Source organism: Lissotriton helveticus, chromosome 8, assembly GCF_964261635.1.
Source record: "Lissotriton helveticus chromosome 8, aLisHel1.1, whole genome shotgun sequence".
NCBI classification, from domain to species: domain Eukaryota; kingdom Metazoa; phylum Chordata; class Amphibia; order Caudata; family Salamandridae; genus Lissotriton; species Lissotriton helveticus.
In genome coordinates, this window is record NC_136069.1 from 1,149,789,234 (window position 1) to 1,149,805,817 (window position 16,584).

A 16,584-nucleotide genomic window follows, 5' to 3' on the forward strand; every position below is an offset into this window, starting at 1 on the left:
GGTATAAGGGTTCAATCAGCCGGTTATTTCTTTGGTGTCGACCTTACTGTAGAGAGCCAACCGGGCTCTCTCCTACAATGTTGCTGTTGCACCCATGCATCCTCACACCCCTCGGAGTGGGCTCGCCCCGAGGGTATAAATAAACGGGCCGGGGACCGCTCAGGGTCTTCCGGCCGACAGAGTAATACTGACTGTCTGTCTTATTCCAGCGCTGCTGCAGCCAATGTAGCCCAAGGCCCTGCCGCGCTACACTGGCAACGAGGCCGGTAGCACCCCACGCGTGCCTGCCTACCTCGCGTGGTGCTCCTGCGGTGCCCACCCGCATCACCCCCCGATCATCCTGGTCCCCCCTGCTGCGGCGTGCCTGACGGAGATCGCATCGCGGAGCCCACCTGCGTTGATCTGCACCTGCCGACGTTGCTGCTCACCGGCTGCCTGCGCTGCCCAGCTCGAGTCTGCCCACGCACCTCCCCTGCCTTTGAGAGCTTGTTAGGCTGGTGGTACTTGCTGGGGCAGCGCCTGAGGAGGGCGAGTGAAAGGCAGCCCCGCCCGTGCTGTGCCTTCTCACGCGTCTGCTGCCCTACTGCGTCCCGCGGCTGGGAACGCCTTCCCCAGGGGAGAGGCTGCCCCCTCCAGTGCCTGTGCCCCCAGCGACGTCCTCGGGCAGGAGCCAGCTCACACCGCAGTGGTGGTGTGCAGCCCACGTGACCCACAGTCAATAAGCATTGGCTTCTCCAAGCCTTGAGTGGCTGTTTGTGGAGGAAGGACAGCAGATTTTCGGGGGCAGAACCTGTGGCAAGGAAAGGCAGTGGAGACAGGGAGACGAAACAGAAGTGCACAGTCATCTGTGGCAGGGGCAACACAGCCAGAGTGACACCAGCGGGGGGAGCGCAACAGGCTGAGAGGGAGGAAAGGACACCCGTCGTGCGTGAGGCCGGCAGTGACTGGGCTCGGCCAACACAGTCTTCATCGCCCCTCCACACGCACCCGCAGAACTGGGTCAGGAAGGACAATTACGCCCCCTGCTGACACACGCAAGGAAATCAGCACAGAGCCACGCGCTGAAACGTCTGTCCCAGCGCAGAACGTCTGCAAGCAGGCCACACCCTCACGTCTGCTCACCGACAGCCAAGACAGGATGACCGATCCGGCGGCAGGTGCCGCGGCTCAGCAAGACGGAGGGCGTAACGCAGCGATTGCCGCCAATCCTCCGCCCCTGGTGCACACCCACACGGCAGTCGCTCCACTAGCACCCTTCAGTGAAGCCTCGGACCCCGCCAAGGCTGCACCTAGATGGAAGGCCTGGGTCGGACGGCTCAACCACTACTTTAAGGGGACAAGGGAGACGGGCGGCACCGTGAAGCGGTCACTTCTCATCTACTATGGCAGAGCTGAGATATATGACCTCTTTGAGACACTCCCCAACACGGGAAGGGAAGACGATTACGAGGTGGTGGTCGCCGCGCTCAATATACACTTCGACCCGCAACTCAATCATGATTTTGAAAAGTTCAAGTTTAGGAAGGCGTGGCAGACCGAAAGTCAACATGTTCTATGCGCGGCTACACCGGCTGGCTAGCACGTACCCCTTCACAGACCAGCGAGAAGAGATCCGTGATCAGATCATCCTTGGTTGTCGTTCTAAACTTCTGCGAAAGCTGATCCTCCGGCAGCCTGGAATCTCGTTGGACGAGATGCTGGTCCTTGCCCACTCCCACGAACTGTCCGACACCAGCGCTGAGGAAATGGAGGCTGCCCTACATTTGCCAGTTGTCACTTCACAGGTGACCAAGATCTAGCCAATTAAGGAGGCAAAGGTGGAGGTCCTCCTGAGACGCCCCATGACGCCTTCCCAAGCACCAAGACCAACTCAGAGTGGACTGTGCGGATACTGCGGGGAGTATCACCCTGCAACCCCTGTCTGCGGAGCGAAAGGGAAGACATGCTCTCGGTGCGGAAGACAAAACCATTATGCCAGAGTGTGCCGCGGTTTCGACCGACCGCGTCAAGGCCGAGGAACATGTCTCAGAGGGTTCGACAAATCTCCTTGGAAGACTCATCACCAGTGCCAGATGACCAACCACAGGAATGACGCCCCATGTATGAGGACGAGGACGATGAAGAAGTATTCGTGGTGTCGTATGTCAGCCGGACAGGAACTCGTCGAAGGCCACCTCCCATATGCTCTGTGTCCATCGACGGTCTCTTTTGACGGCCTCAGTCAATGTGATGGACTCTGACCAATATGACCGCCTCTCACCGCGACCCCCTCTAACACCGTCCACCGCCCGGATCAGCCAGCAGCAGCTACTCCACGGAGGCGAGGTTCCACGTCACCGAAGGCAAGAAGGGGACTCTCCTGAGTTGTCACACGGCTGAAGACCTGGGGCTTGTCTTCTTTGCTAACCAGGTCCACGAATCCCATGCCGAAGCAATGCTAGAGCAGTTTCTGGAGCTCTTCACGGGACTGGGGAAGCTGAAAGGCAAAAGGTTCAAGCTGTATATTGATCCATTAGTACGGCCAGTGGCCCTCCGGCACCGACACGTGCCTTTCAACCTACGTCCGCAAGTGGAGGAGGAGCGGAGGAAGCTCGAGGAACTAGGGTTAATCGAGAAGGTGTCTGGCCCCACCCCGTGGGTGTCCCCGCTGGTTGTGGCGCCCAAACCCAAGCAGCCAGGAGCCATTTGACTCTGCGTCGATATGAGACTGCCAAATACCGCCGTGAAGAGGGAACGACACATCACCCCCACGATCGACGATATAGTGGCCGACCTGAATGGAGCAAAGTGGTTTTCGAAGCTAAACCTGAACGCTGGGTACCACCAGCTGGAGCTGGAACCTGAGTAGGTATATTACCACTTTTTCAACACACGTCGAGTTACGCAGTTACAAGAGACTCCGCTTCGGAGTATCATCGGACACACAGGTCTTCCAGAACGCCATTCGGGAAGCACTGTCGGGGCTGCAAGGCATGATCAACCTCAGTGATGACATGTTGGTTTACTCCAACACGCTCAAGGAACACCACTCCCATCTCCAAGCCACTCTGAGGAGACTGGTGGAATGTGGCCTAACTCTACACAAAGCCAAATGTTCCTTCTATCAAGAGAGCGTAGACTTCTTCGGGTACACCTTCACCCGAGAGGGACTCTTGGTCGATCAGAAGGCCAAAGCGATCCGGACAGCCAGCACGCCAAGAAACCCCACAGAAGTGAAGAGCTTCCTCGGCATGGCCACATACTGCGGACGCTTCATCCCCAATCTTGCAGCCATGTCTGAGTCACTGTGTGTCCTCACGCGGCACGATCACAAATGGGAATGGACGCCGACGGCCCATAAAGCGTTCCAAGATATCAAGGCGGGCCTGTTAGACAAGACTTTGATGGCGTACTTCCATCCACGACGCTGAACGGAATTGGTTGTTGACGCCAGCCTGCAGTCCTCCTCCAGGAACACTGCCTGGAAGTGTGGAAACCAGTGGCCTATGCCAGCAAAGCCCTCACCGACACCGAGACTTGATACGGCCAGATCGAGAGAGAGGCGTTGGCGATCAAATGGGCGTGCCAGCACTTCCATCTATATCTGTGCGGCCAAGAATTCAGTGTTGTGACCGACCACAAACCGTTGCTCCCGCTGTTTGCTGGTTCATCCCGGTTAGCACCTCCGAGGATTGAACGATGGGCCGTGCAGCTGCAAGGCTACAACTTCAAAGTGGTTTTCTGCCCAGGTGCACAAAACCCTGCCGATTACCTGGCCCGCCACCCGGAAACCCTGACACCGTCCAAGTCGTCCGCGGATGCCTACAGCACAGAGGCGTTCGTACACATGGTGTCGCAAGGTGCTTGTCCCAAAGCCATGACGCTTGAAGAGATTGATCACGCCACTCAAGAAGTCCCCACTCTCGCCCGAGTTCGGGAAGCCCTCGAGAACAATGGTTGGACCCACTTGATGGACGAGGCTCGTATCCTCTGGCTGGAGGTCAGCCATGCACGTCAACAGCTCTGGCAAGTTCGGAGCGAGTTGAGTGTGGGAGCTGAAGGAGTGATTTTGAGAGGACATCTCAAAGTCCTACCCGAGAAGCTCCAGAAGAGGATCCTCGTGTTGGCTCATGTTGGCCAACAAGGAATGGCCAAGACCAAAGCCAGGCTATGGGACAAAGTATGGTTTCTGGCGATGGACTCTATGGTGGACGAGATGGTGAGGCAGTGCCATGCCTGCACGATCATGGGAGGGGACCCCGCCCCGGCACCCGTGATCACGGAAGAGCCGTGCACGGCTCCATGTACACACCTCAGCGTGGATTTCGGTTGTTTTCCAGATAGACAGCACATGCTGGTCGTGGTTGATTCCTTCTCGAAGTTCCCTGTTGTTGAGGTAGTGACATCCACAGCGTTTCCCTGTGTGAAGAGGGTTTTGGACAGGGCCTTCGCGATGAAGGGACTGCCAGAAGAGATCAAGTCGGACAATGGACCCCCTTTCCAGGGGAGGGAGTTTCAGGAGTACCTTGAGAACCTAGCGGTGCGCCACAGGAAGGATCACCCCACTGTTGCCCCAGGCAAATGGGGAAGTAGAAAGACTGATGAGAACCATCAACCGAGCCCTACGCATCGCTGTGGACAATGGGTAAGATCCTGAAGCGGCCCTAGACCAATTCCTGGGTGCATACCGTCAGACTCCTCATAGCACCACCAAGTGTGCTCTGGCTCATCTCCTGTTCAAGCGAGGCCCATGAGACAGTATCCCGGCTGACCCGACGTGGGTGCCTGTGGAGCGGGACGATGCAGCTGTCCAGGTGAGGAGGGAGACAATGAACCGGAGGGCGAGTGAGGCCCGAAGAGCCCAGGAACCCCAGCTAAGAGTGGGAGACCAGGTAGTGATCAAAGACCGACACCCCGGGTGGAAGTTCCGGACGCCCTATGAACCCGAGGTGTGGGTCGTTGTAAACGTCCGTGGTACTATGGTTACCGTTAAAGAGGACAACAGTCCGTCACGAGGAACGTGTCCAGCTTCAAGAATACAATGGAGGCGGACATAGACCCCGAGGCATCGGTTTGTCAGGACACACTGCCGAACCTCTCTCCCACGATCTCGCCCGATGTGAGGAACACCTTGCCAGAGTCTCCATGGACCGCCAGTCCAGGAAGTGCCGGTAGTGCCCGGCCGACCCCCCAGAGCACTGTCTCTGAATCAGTTGAGGGCACCCCGGCTGGGGTTGTGCCATCTCCCTGTACCCGGAGCTTGAGGTACGGTCTCCGGCCGAATCCGGCGCCGAGCCAGCAGCTGAAGGACTTTGTATATATATATATATATATATATCTCCCCCTGAACCGAGCGGACTTGGTGGTTCAGAACTAAAAGAAGGAAGGGATATAGAACCACCCGGGCTCCCTCCTACAATGTTGCACCCATGCATCCTCACACCCCTCGAGGCAATAAAGGGGCTGGGGACCACTTGGGGTCTTCCGACCGACAGAGTAATACTGATTGTCTGTGTCTTATTTCAGCGCTGCTGCGGCCTACCCGCCGGCTACACTTAAGACAGGGAGCTGGGGTTGTGGGAGGGCCCAATGTGGGGGAACTGAACGTGTAATTACGTCAGACGCCCAATGACGACAGCACGTCGCCGTAGCACGCGGGATCCCCGGCTCCACCTTACCACCTGCGACCGTTTTTGCCCAGTTCACGTTGCAGGCACACAAAAGGGCCCGTCCTCGGACAAAAATCAATTTTTTCCCGTTAGTATTCTCACGGGGGCTAGAAAAAAAACCTCTATTGGAAAATATGCACTCCTTCCGACACGGTTGCCCGTCGCATATATTTTGGCTCGGGCACCCCTGTTTTTTGGCCCGGCGCCCTGAAGAGAACATGCGCGCGCCCGGTGGCTGCCGGCCAGGAGCGTGCAGATGTTGCCGAGCCGGCTCGCGCAGCCAGACGTTCCTTGGTGGACTGACCTGTGTAGTCCCCTCGGTGGGGGCACCTGCCGTACCCGGCACCCCCCTCCCCCGCGTCGTCTCGGCTCCCGGGTCTTGGCTCTGACCATGTTTATAAAAGAACGCGAGGACAATGAAGGAACGCGGCTCGCGCTGGCACCGGGCCTAGAACGTTCCACTGAGACGCGCTCTCAAGTCCAAGGTTTCCAAACCTGCGAAGGTGTAAAACTACCCGGCTTTAGCTTCAGACGGCCCGTGAACCGTTGGACAACCTTACCCTGCTGCTGGAGCGGTGCTGAGCAGAACTGGAAAAGTGATTCCAACATGCCTTTAAAAAAAATATATATATATATATATATATATATATATATCAGTCAATTAGTGTGGATGTGTGCTGGGCAGAGTGGCATAACAAGGTCAGCCCTACTGCAAGCTATGGAAATTGACCTCACATTGGTAGTTCAGTAGCAAAATACTATTGTGTGTGCTCCTGGGCCCGAATCTTTTGTACCAGCTGCATGCAACATTGATATTTACTGCCCGGGCCTGGCAGCTTTCTGCTTCCGCCATCTTCCTTCCCACCCCAAACTTTATTCATACTTGGCTTGTGAGTCGTTTTCCTCACACGGTGAGGTGACTGGCTTCTCGACGAGTTAAGCAGAGAGGAAGAGACAAAGAAAAGCACACCTCTGATTCCTCCTCTCAGCAGGCTTCATAAGGATGCGAGTTCGGTAGTTGTCGACTAAACACAGTTTATTTATTTGTGTTAAATGTGTGTGTGGTCACATTGCCCCCTGCTGGTCAGATCGACGTGAGCAGGCAAGAATCCTGTTACATGGACAGACGACAATGAATTGTATGCAACATTGCACATTTTCTAACGGATTCATTTTTCTTCTGATCTTTGGCTCTACCTTTCTGTTGTCCTGAATTTTTGGAAAGGAAACAAAGCCGCAAGGAATACAAACTATATTTACCACATATTTTCACTCAGAGACGGTGTTAAGCCTCAATTTCATGAGAAATGAGTTGACCCCATTTCCTTTGTCAAGAAACATATTGCGTCACAAATTACTCCAGCTGTAGAGATTCAGGACACATTCAACAATAGTGGAAATGTTATAAATGACTTTGATCAGATTAGAGGATGAAATGTTTTTCATCTGAGGCCTGAAGTATTAGCTATTGCCGCATTTTTACCATGGCACGAAGGAAATCACAACCGCAATTCGTGAACCAATCTCTGCATGAGTCATCACTTAAATGTCAGCTGCCATATATTATGGAAATGCAATAATTTTATCACCAAAGACCGGCTGCTTATTAGTCTTGTAGTACACACTTTTTTTTATTATTCGCATACAGACTTTTTGTTTCTTAAATAAGCAGTTTTACACACAAGGAAACCATTTTTTCATAATCAGAAGCTTTTTATTGTGAGTAAATAACTTTATCCCCAATTACTAGTCTTCAGTTTCATTAAATTTGTATTTGGCATTGAAATGTCAGCTTGTCATTTTTATCAAACACTTACGTATGCTGCTGCCACAAGTCGGATTCTGCCTCACATGTTCATGCATCAGTTTCATGCCGGGGATGTCCACCATGAGGGAGTAGCAGCCACCATATGTCAGGTGTTGCCACCATGTGCCAAACTCACCGTTATTCGAGGTCTGGGCACACCATGCCAGACCCCCGTGTATGCCATGGTTGGCCGCCATGATACCAAAGGCAAGGGAGAAGAGCACAGCTTGTCCACTGGCAAGATGGCATAATGCACCATGATCACCACAATTTGCAAGAGGCACAGTATTCCAGGGCTGCCGTTTTGGCATGTGTGGCCACAATATGCCAGCCTGGGCCCTTTATGTACCAAGCAAAGCACACTTTTATTTCAAGATATCGTAACATTGTCATAACCACATAATGTTAATGGAGAGCATAATAAACCAGTGCCCTCAATTTCACTAGTGGCAACTATTATACTGTGTAGTCATAAAATGCTAGTTGCCTGTGATGACCACCGTTCTGTCGGGGGTAGACCCATATTGCCAACAGCTATGAGCATTGTGCAAGGGCTACAGTTACTGCTTGCCTGGACAAACCTTATGTCAGTGGTGGGCACCAACATTTCAAGAGCGTCAACAAAATGCAAGGGCGACATTTATGCCAGGGTGGTCTGCCATTTCATCACTGGTGACATAATTACAGGGATGTTGTCCCCAGCAGAGGCAAACTTCCACACCCTCTTTGAAGAAGCAAACATTAGTGCCACAGACCTGTTCACTCAAACCTGCATGGAACACGACCACACTCACCAAACAAACATTTCCCTTTCTCAAAATCGAGACAGCAGAAACATCGCTCGTCCCGCTAAACATGCTGTCCACCAGTCTGGAAGGAGGTGAGCACCTTTCCTGAAAGACCAGCACATCACCACATTGAGTGGCTATAGGTTTTCCCTGTACACAAGAGATGCAGTATTCACTCTTGAGCACCTGTGAAGCCTAATGCCAACTCCAGGAAGGCAGAGCCCAGAGGAATAGGCAGGTGTAATGCTGGGGCCTGAGTATGAAGTGAGAGATTGTGGTGGAAGCTGGGCTCAGGGAGCAACAGTTGCCATAGATTTACTGAATAAATGGAAAAGAAATCCAACAAAAGGTGGTAAACCTTTCTAAATAGATTTCCGATAGATGCATCAAACTAGAAATTCCTCACCTTTGAATAATCCCCAGACTGGATCTGAATAATATTTCTTCACCAGTGCGCCCATGCATCACTAGGTGGCGCTATGCAGTTTAGCTTTGGCTCCCTTTCTACCTCGTAAGTGGCAAAGTGGAGCTGCGTATAAGTGCCCCTGCCCCCCTGAAATCAGTTCCTTTTGCACCTTTCGATGTGGATCCGGAACTCCGCTTCCAATTGTCAGTCTTCCGATGATCCCTAAAACGAATTCCAGTGTGCTAGGGAACAATGTCCTCAAACAGAACTACAAGCTTCAAACCATGCCTTAACGGCAGAAATCCGATATCAGTCACATATCTGAATGTGTTCCTCTGGCGTCTGGGCTTGGGTCATGTCTAGAAATCATGTGACAAATGTGCCTTCATGCACCTGAATTAAATCTGCGACTGGGCGTGAAAACTTCAAGTCGCCGAACACAAAAAGTTGCTGCCTTCGCACAAGTCTCTTTCTAAGTTGCAGGCCTGGAGTCCTTCCTGTTTTCCCTCTGGCACGTGTCTGTACCGCAAGGGACCCCTGTCGGGTTACTGCTGGCACATCTTTTCTCAAAACATTCTGACCCGTTTGGACCCGCTTTGGGCCCTCTACGACACTGGTACACACTTCCACTCCCATTGCAAGACCGGCGTCTGTGCCTTCCATGTCCATGCCACTAATGCCGGATGAATATCCAGTACTGATACTGGTGTCTGGCACCAAACCGGATTTGGCTGAATTTCAGCTGATATTGTGCTGTAAGATTATAAAAGTGCAAACGGTTGTCATACACCGGGCTGTGACCCAGTGACTCTTCCAGAGAGTATATGACTGCAGAGCCTCCATCATGGTTTTGTCTCTGATTGAGATCATGGGACAACCCAGGATGTGGATGATGAGGGTGGTGATGGTGGGTCTTCCCTCCTCCTCACTACACAGACAATGCCTTTTATATGGATTTGCAAGAAGCAGTTAGCCCTGACACCTCTCCTGAGACAGTACTTGAGTCTTCACTTAGGCACCCAATGGAAAAAGCACCTCCTTTGTAGTGGTGGTTAGGATGGCAGCTGAGGTTCTGGATTTGAGTTTTCATTTGACACCTGAACAAATGTACTGACCGAAATTTTGCAGCCTGGGCGAGCTACTTTTTAGCCCTTGCTCCCTTTTCAACAAGACCCTCACTAATTCCTTGATGACCACTTGGACAAAGTCGTATTTTTGCCCAATGGTAAATATGCAGGTAACAAGGTGTCTCAGGCTGGCTCCTGGCAAACTGAGCTTCATACCCAACATCCTACTCCAGAGAACATTGTGATTCAGCACATTTCATTCAGTAGTACTCCCTTGGTTGGCAAGTGTATATTTTCCTCTTCGAATCTGAAATCATGGTTGACTAATGTGGTTTGCTGACTGGGTGGTTATACACATGGCAAGTGAGTTCTTGCTGTTGGTCCTAGGGCCTCTTTGCTGATATGGTTCATGATGGACAAGCAGCAGCAACATATGGTAAACGTGCTGGTCTAGACTACTGGGTAGAGCTGTTGGCACCAGTGTTGTATTTTGTCGACACATGTGGATGTGATCCACAGGGTTGTCCGGTGATATGCATGCCTCCCTCATGGATATGCTTTTTGATGTTTCTCACCTTTTCAGTGAGAATTCTGTGCTGAAGTGTTTTTTTAAGAAAGCCGAGCCACCACACCCTCCTTGGATCTGTTGACCCTTGCCAAGCAGTTGCCACACCAATTTAGAAAGTTCACAGGATACTCCACAGGGTTAGTGTATAGGGAAGACAGCCTTTCGAACCTGGCAGCAGTCATTCAGACCTTTCGCGGCGGTGGACTTGTGTCTGACAGGCAGCCTGCTGCAGCACCAGTCCTCATTTGTTTTCCCCTGCTGCAACACCCAGCAAACCACTTTTTGCTCCTACTGGTGTTTTCCCACCCACGGAGAAGGAGGTAGGTTACATCATTTCTTTCCAGAGAGATTATCTGTTGCATCCGACAGATGAGTCTTGCAAATCGTTCAATTTGGCTATGCCCTGTCTTTTTTTTTTTTTTTTTTTTTTGCCCCTCCAAATGTCGAACTTAAGAACTGCACCGGTTCATTCTGCTGCAGAAGGTTCAAGTGTTACTGTTCAAGGGTGCTGGTGTTGGAAAGAGGAGAGAGTTGTTAGTCTCACTTTTTCCTTGTGCCAAAGTAGGTCAAGAGTCACAGGCCTATTATGTACCTTCATCTTTTAAATGCCTTCCTGCAGACGGACAAATTCAAAATGCTTATGCTGTCCCACATCTTGCCTGTTTGGATGATGTCCTTGAACCTGCAGAACAGGTATTTTCATTGATAACTTTATTTCGGTCAATGGAGACCATAAAAGCACAGAACAATAAGTACATAAAAACAAAGAAGTTTAAAACAATAAATTAGATGTACGTTAAAACTTGAAGCTAAAATTGAATTAAATTTGATCGTTATCAAGCTAAACAGTACATTTGATAAAATTAAGAGATAAGCACAAATATTATAGAAAACTTCTCCTTCTACGCCACATACCCAACAGAAACCTAGATACAGCAAAGACGATGGGAGGGTGGGTGTCATATCTTAGAACCCTAGCGGCTTGGGCACATTGGGTAAAACCTAAATTCCTGCAGAGTGGAGTTAGCCAACATTTCCTAATTGTGTGATACGCCGGGCAAAAGAACAGGACATGGCATACATCTTCTTGCTTATAGTTACAGGCCGGGCATACAATGTTCTCTGCATTAGCCCATTTACATGTAAATGTCCTAAGCGGGAGGCAGCCGATCCTAAGCTGTATGTAAAGCTTCCTTGCAAGGGAGGGATTAATTAGGTCCAAGAATTCCTCCATTCTCTGTTCAGTTTTCACCAAAAGGAACTCCACCGTCAGTCTACCCAGAGTGGCACATCTCTGGAAAGCTAATAGGTTCTGGTTCCTAACATGTCGCAGGAGCTCAGCTTTCGTTATCCTTGGGCAGCTATCTGCAGGGTTCTCCCACAACTCAAGCAAGCCAATTTGCCCACAGAGTGCCCTAATGTGTGAGAGCCACAAGATGTTCTTGGTTTTTAGAGCGGCCCATACCTCTGTGAATTCTTCTTTATAGCAAGCTATTTCAGGCATGGACCAAAGCCTCTTCCAGTACATCAGCGGTCGTGCTGCTACTGCCTCCTCTATAGGTTCTAACCCCAAGTCCATGCATAGGGGGATAAGTGGTGTACTCACTGGTAAGCCCAGTAGATTTCCCATAAAAGCATGCTCTACCCTTGCAAGACTGGTTATACGTTTATGGCCCCATAATTCTGCACCGTACATAGAAGCCGCCCTGGCCAGGAGTTAATACATTTCTACGACCGGTGCAGCAGGCTTGAAAACCGAAGTTCTATGAACTTTACTAATTCCCACCACCACTTGAGACAACCCAAGGGCCACCTTAGATGTCTGAGGGCCCCAATCATAATTTTCCGACAGGGTGATGCCCAAGTACTCGAAGGTCTTCACTCTTTCCAGATATATCCCGTTTAACAGAGGGTTGGGGCGGGTTTTCTTGGGAGGGTTAAAAATCATAAACTTGGTCTTGTCCAGGTTTACCTCTAGGCCGCACAATTTTCAGAAAACTGTGAAGCCATCCAAGGTGCGCTGAATGCCCGTTGATGTTTTAGATAACAACAAGGTGTCGTCTGCAAACATCAAGGCAGGCACCCGCCCAGTCACCAACCTTGGGGCGTCATTATCTTTTACTCTCTGCAAATGATCGACTAGCCCATTTATATAGAAGCAGAATAAAGTTGGGGCCAGGACACATCCCTGGCGTACCCCTTTGTTAACAGGGAAACGGCCCGACAGTTCCCCATACCTCCCACACCCGACTTGGGCATAGTTGTTCATATGGAGTCTCATCAAAATATCCAGCAAGTAGGTGGGTAAACCCATAGCTAGTAGAACACCCCATAGTTTTTCCCTTGGTACTAGATCAAATGCGGCCCGCAGGTCCACAAAAATGAGGTAGAGGCTGCCACCCTCCACACACACAGATTTCCAGAATAGTACCTGCAGCCTAAAAATGTGATCTAGTGTGGAAATGCCTGTCCTGAAACCAGCTTGGAATATCGACAGAATCCCATTTTCCTCTATCCACCCGTGGATTCTATCTAAGATGATCCTGCCCATCAGCTTTTGTGTGGTATCTATCAAGCTGATAGGCCTATAGTTAGACAGGGTTAACGGCCAACCTTTTTAGTGGATAGGGACAATCTCTGCTCCAAGCCAGGTATCTGGTGGGTCATTACCCTTGAGAATCGCGTTAAATAAAATGGTCCGATACGGTGCCCAGATTTTGGGTTGAGCTCAAAATCAATCCCCGGGAAGCTTATCTAAACCTCTCTTGAGGTCCCCCATTTGCAGTTCAGAGTAGGCCATGAGCATTTTCAGTTTGCCATCCTCTACTTCTGCTTCACCAGTGTCCCTGATGTCGTGGTCGCTGCCCTCCTTCAGAGTTGGTGATGCTAGTTTTCCCCAACTTTGGTGACTGACTAGGGATGGGTCTGAATCCATCTTTACTGCTAGGTTTCTAACTTCTCTTTGTTTTGGAGGGCTTCAAGTTCCTTAGGATATATGGCAGTAGTCTGGTACTTTCGCCGTTATCTGTAGGTCATAATCTGTCTTTTTGGTATTAAGCTTTAGATGGTTATTCATTGTCCATGTGTTTGACACAAAGGAAGTCATCAAGTTTTGAATTGTAGAGATCTTCGGTTCTAGATCAAAGACCCAAAGTCACACCGGACTCATTCACAGATACTTCCATTCATGGGAGCTAGTCTAGATACAGCGCGGTATAGCGCCTTTCCTCTGCCACAATGTGTCCAGGACAATCTGGAGACGGCTTGGCTCCTGCATCGTCCTGATCACCTTTAGCAGTTGGCACATGTGGGATCTGCAATGAATTCTGAAGTTCCATAGGGCCCAGCATCAAGGAAATATGACGGATATCATCCAGAACTCCGAGGAGGTTGCTCACGATCTGCAGTGATGGCTGCTTAAACACAATTGATGGAGCAGAAGAATGTTCTCCCTTCTCCACCCAAACCTAAAGGTGCTGATGGACGCCTCCATGCTGGGTTAAGGAGGTCACCTGATAGTTGTGGAGATCAGAAGACTATGATCTCTGATGAAAACCTGGCCCCTTATCTGTCTTGATTTGCAGGCAATTGGTCTGGTTCAGAAGGCCTTCCTGCCATCTGTCAAAGTGCAGGTGGTGAAGGTTCTCACTGCCATGTGGTATTGCAGCAAGCAGGGTGGAGTGGGGTCCTGTGCCAGAAGGCTCTGTGGCTCTAGAGTTGGTTGGAGCGCCAGGAAATTTCCCTAGTTGCGCCTTACCTGGCAAAGTCCCTGAATGCCTGAGCAGACGAGCTAAGCATGCATAGTCTATCAGATCACAAGTGGCATCTACATCTTGAGGTGGCATGGGGCAGTGGGGAGAACCCTGGCTAGATCTTTTTGCCACTGCAGAGAATGCGCAGTCCAAGGTTTTGTGCCTTGCAGTTTCCACATGAACACCTGTTAGTAGATGTGTTCCAGCTGGAATGGAACCCGAGAATAATGCACACCTTCCCGCACCTGCCTCGGGTCTTGAAAAAGATAAAGAATGATCATGCCCAAATCATCCTCAAAGCTCTGGAGGTCAGGAGGGTGTGGTAATTGGAACCTTTGTGCATGAGCATCTGCCCTCCGTTCAGTCTACCACTTTGTGAGGATCTTCTGTCACAGCAACAGGGTCCTCCTCCTTAGTCTGCACAAGCTACACATCCATGGAGATTGAGTGGCAGCACCTATCCGCATTTGATCTGCTGCTGAAGTGGTGAATGTCATCCTTGCAGCTGGACCCCCTTCCACAAAATCCATTTATGCAGGGATACATTTGTGGCCTAGTGTAGAATTTGCGAGACGGATCCCTCATAAGGAAAGCTATTGGACGTCCTTTTTATAGGTTTTATCTTTGGCTCAGCAAGGCCTTGCAATGGGCACTATTAAAGGTTCTTTATTGGCTCTTCCCACCTTTGTATGTGTACTGGACCAATCATTGTCGTGATGACATTTATTAAAGGCTTGATGCACATGTTCCTTTCCAAGCCATTTGTGATGCCATAGTCGGACCTAAATTTGTTCTGGTCTTTTTTCATGGGTATGCCCTTCAGGCTGAAGCATAGCTGCTTGCCAAGTCTTCTGACTTTCAAGACTGTCTTCCTTATCTTGATTACGTCCGCTCATTGTATGAGTGAACTCCAGGTACATTAATGCAGCCTCTATACACCACCTTTTCCCCCAGATATGATGGTGCTCGGGACGCTGGTGGCATTCTTGCCAAAAGTAGTGACGCATTTACAAGTTCAGCTGTCTATTTCTCTGTCGGTGTTCTTTGCTCCCCTTCAACTCTCAAATGAGGAAGAGTTGGGCTCCAAAAGGTCTGAGTTTTTAGGTCTCTTCTGCGATCGGGCATGTGCTCTCGCTTGCAAGACTATTGTGTATAACAAAGGGCTTTCAGCCCACCCACTGTTTACAATTCATTGGCTACTTGGTAACTCTTATGTGCTGCCTCCTACTTCGCCAGTGCATTCCCAGCGTCACTTTCTTGCCTTCTGTAGGACATGGTCCAAGCACAGATTGAGTAAACTTAGTGCCCGTCCGCTGCTCGTTCTAGGATTGAGGTACTATTTCTCCTCACCCCTACCCATGCATAGTGCTTCTTTCCCTTCCCACCCACACTTTACTTTCAGCCATGTTTTGTGCAACATGGCTAAAAGCACATTGACAAATCGAACAGATCTTGCATAGGCGAGACCTATTGACTTTGACAAAGCTTATTTACTTATAATATCAAGGAACCCCGTATGGTAGCTTTTTGTGGGGTGCCCTAGGGATAAGAAAGGAAAGGCTGTGCAGAGGTGTCCTGGTGGATAGTCCTCTGCATCAAATTCTGCTACACACTGGTAAAGAAGTGTCCACCTCAATGTCTGAGAGCTCATTCTACGAGGGCTAAGGCTGCTACTACTGCATTGACTCATGGACTGCCTCTTTTTGACATCTGCCAGGGTGCAACATGGGTGTCATTGCATATGTTCACGAAGAACCACTGCCTTGACAGCCTGGTCTGGGGGAAGGGCACTTTGCCACTTGGTCATTGTAGCCTAAATCCACTCCGCAGACCCTCCACCTGATGAGATACTGCTTTTGTATGTTCTGAAATGAGGAATCTGCAGTTAGATGTATCCATCAGAAGAACAAGTTACTTTCCTTGTGTAAAGCTGTTTCTAGTGAATACTCTAACCGCAGATTCTTTACTTCCCGTTTATCTCCCCGTCTGTGGAATGGCTTCTTTTTAACATGTTAAAAGGTCCAATGTTAATATTCAGCACACTGGGGCAACAATTGTTCACACTCTGCTTTGAACAGGAGCAAAAATGCAAGAAAAATAGTCATTGCGTAGGTTGGCACTTATATGCAGCTCTACTCAGTCACTTCTGGGGCAATATGGAGCCAACGTGGATCAGCACAGCGCTACCTAGTATGCAGGAGCACTACTTAAGTAAAGTTTTCTTGATCCAACCTAACACCTAGGGAGTATTCAAAGGTGAGGAATCCGTGGTTACATAGAATATCCACTTGAAAGTGCTGTACCGAAGGTAAACAACTTGTTCTTCATTAAGAAAACTACTCCAGTGTATGCCAGATGGAAATATATTTCCCAAGTCATTTGCTTTTACTCCTCATTCATGAGTAGGTAAAAAGAATACCAAAAAAAAAAAAAAAAAAAGATCTTTTTGGGGGCTACTAAGGGAAGAGCAGAGATATTCAGCAGTGAAGCACAGAAAAAAACATGAGGAAGAAAGAAAGATGGGGCCTACAAAAGGTGTTAGTGGGTG

The 16,584-nt window shown here is 50.0% G+C and overlaps 1 protein-coding gene across 10 annotated transcripts in view; it reads left to right on the forward strand.

The window, feature by feature from the left end:
- The window catches only part of MAP4K4 (mitogen-activated protein kinase kinase kinase kinase 4), a 642,366-nt gene that overhangs the window by 465,312 nt on the left and 160,470 nt on the right, over positions 1-16,584 (forward strand). The window lies entirely within an intron of this gene.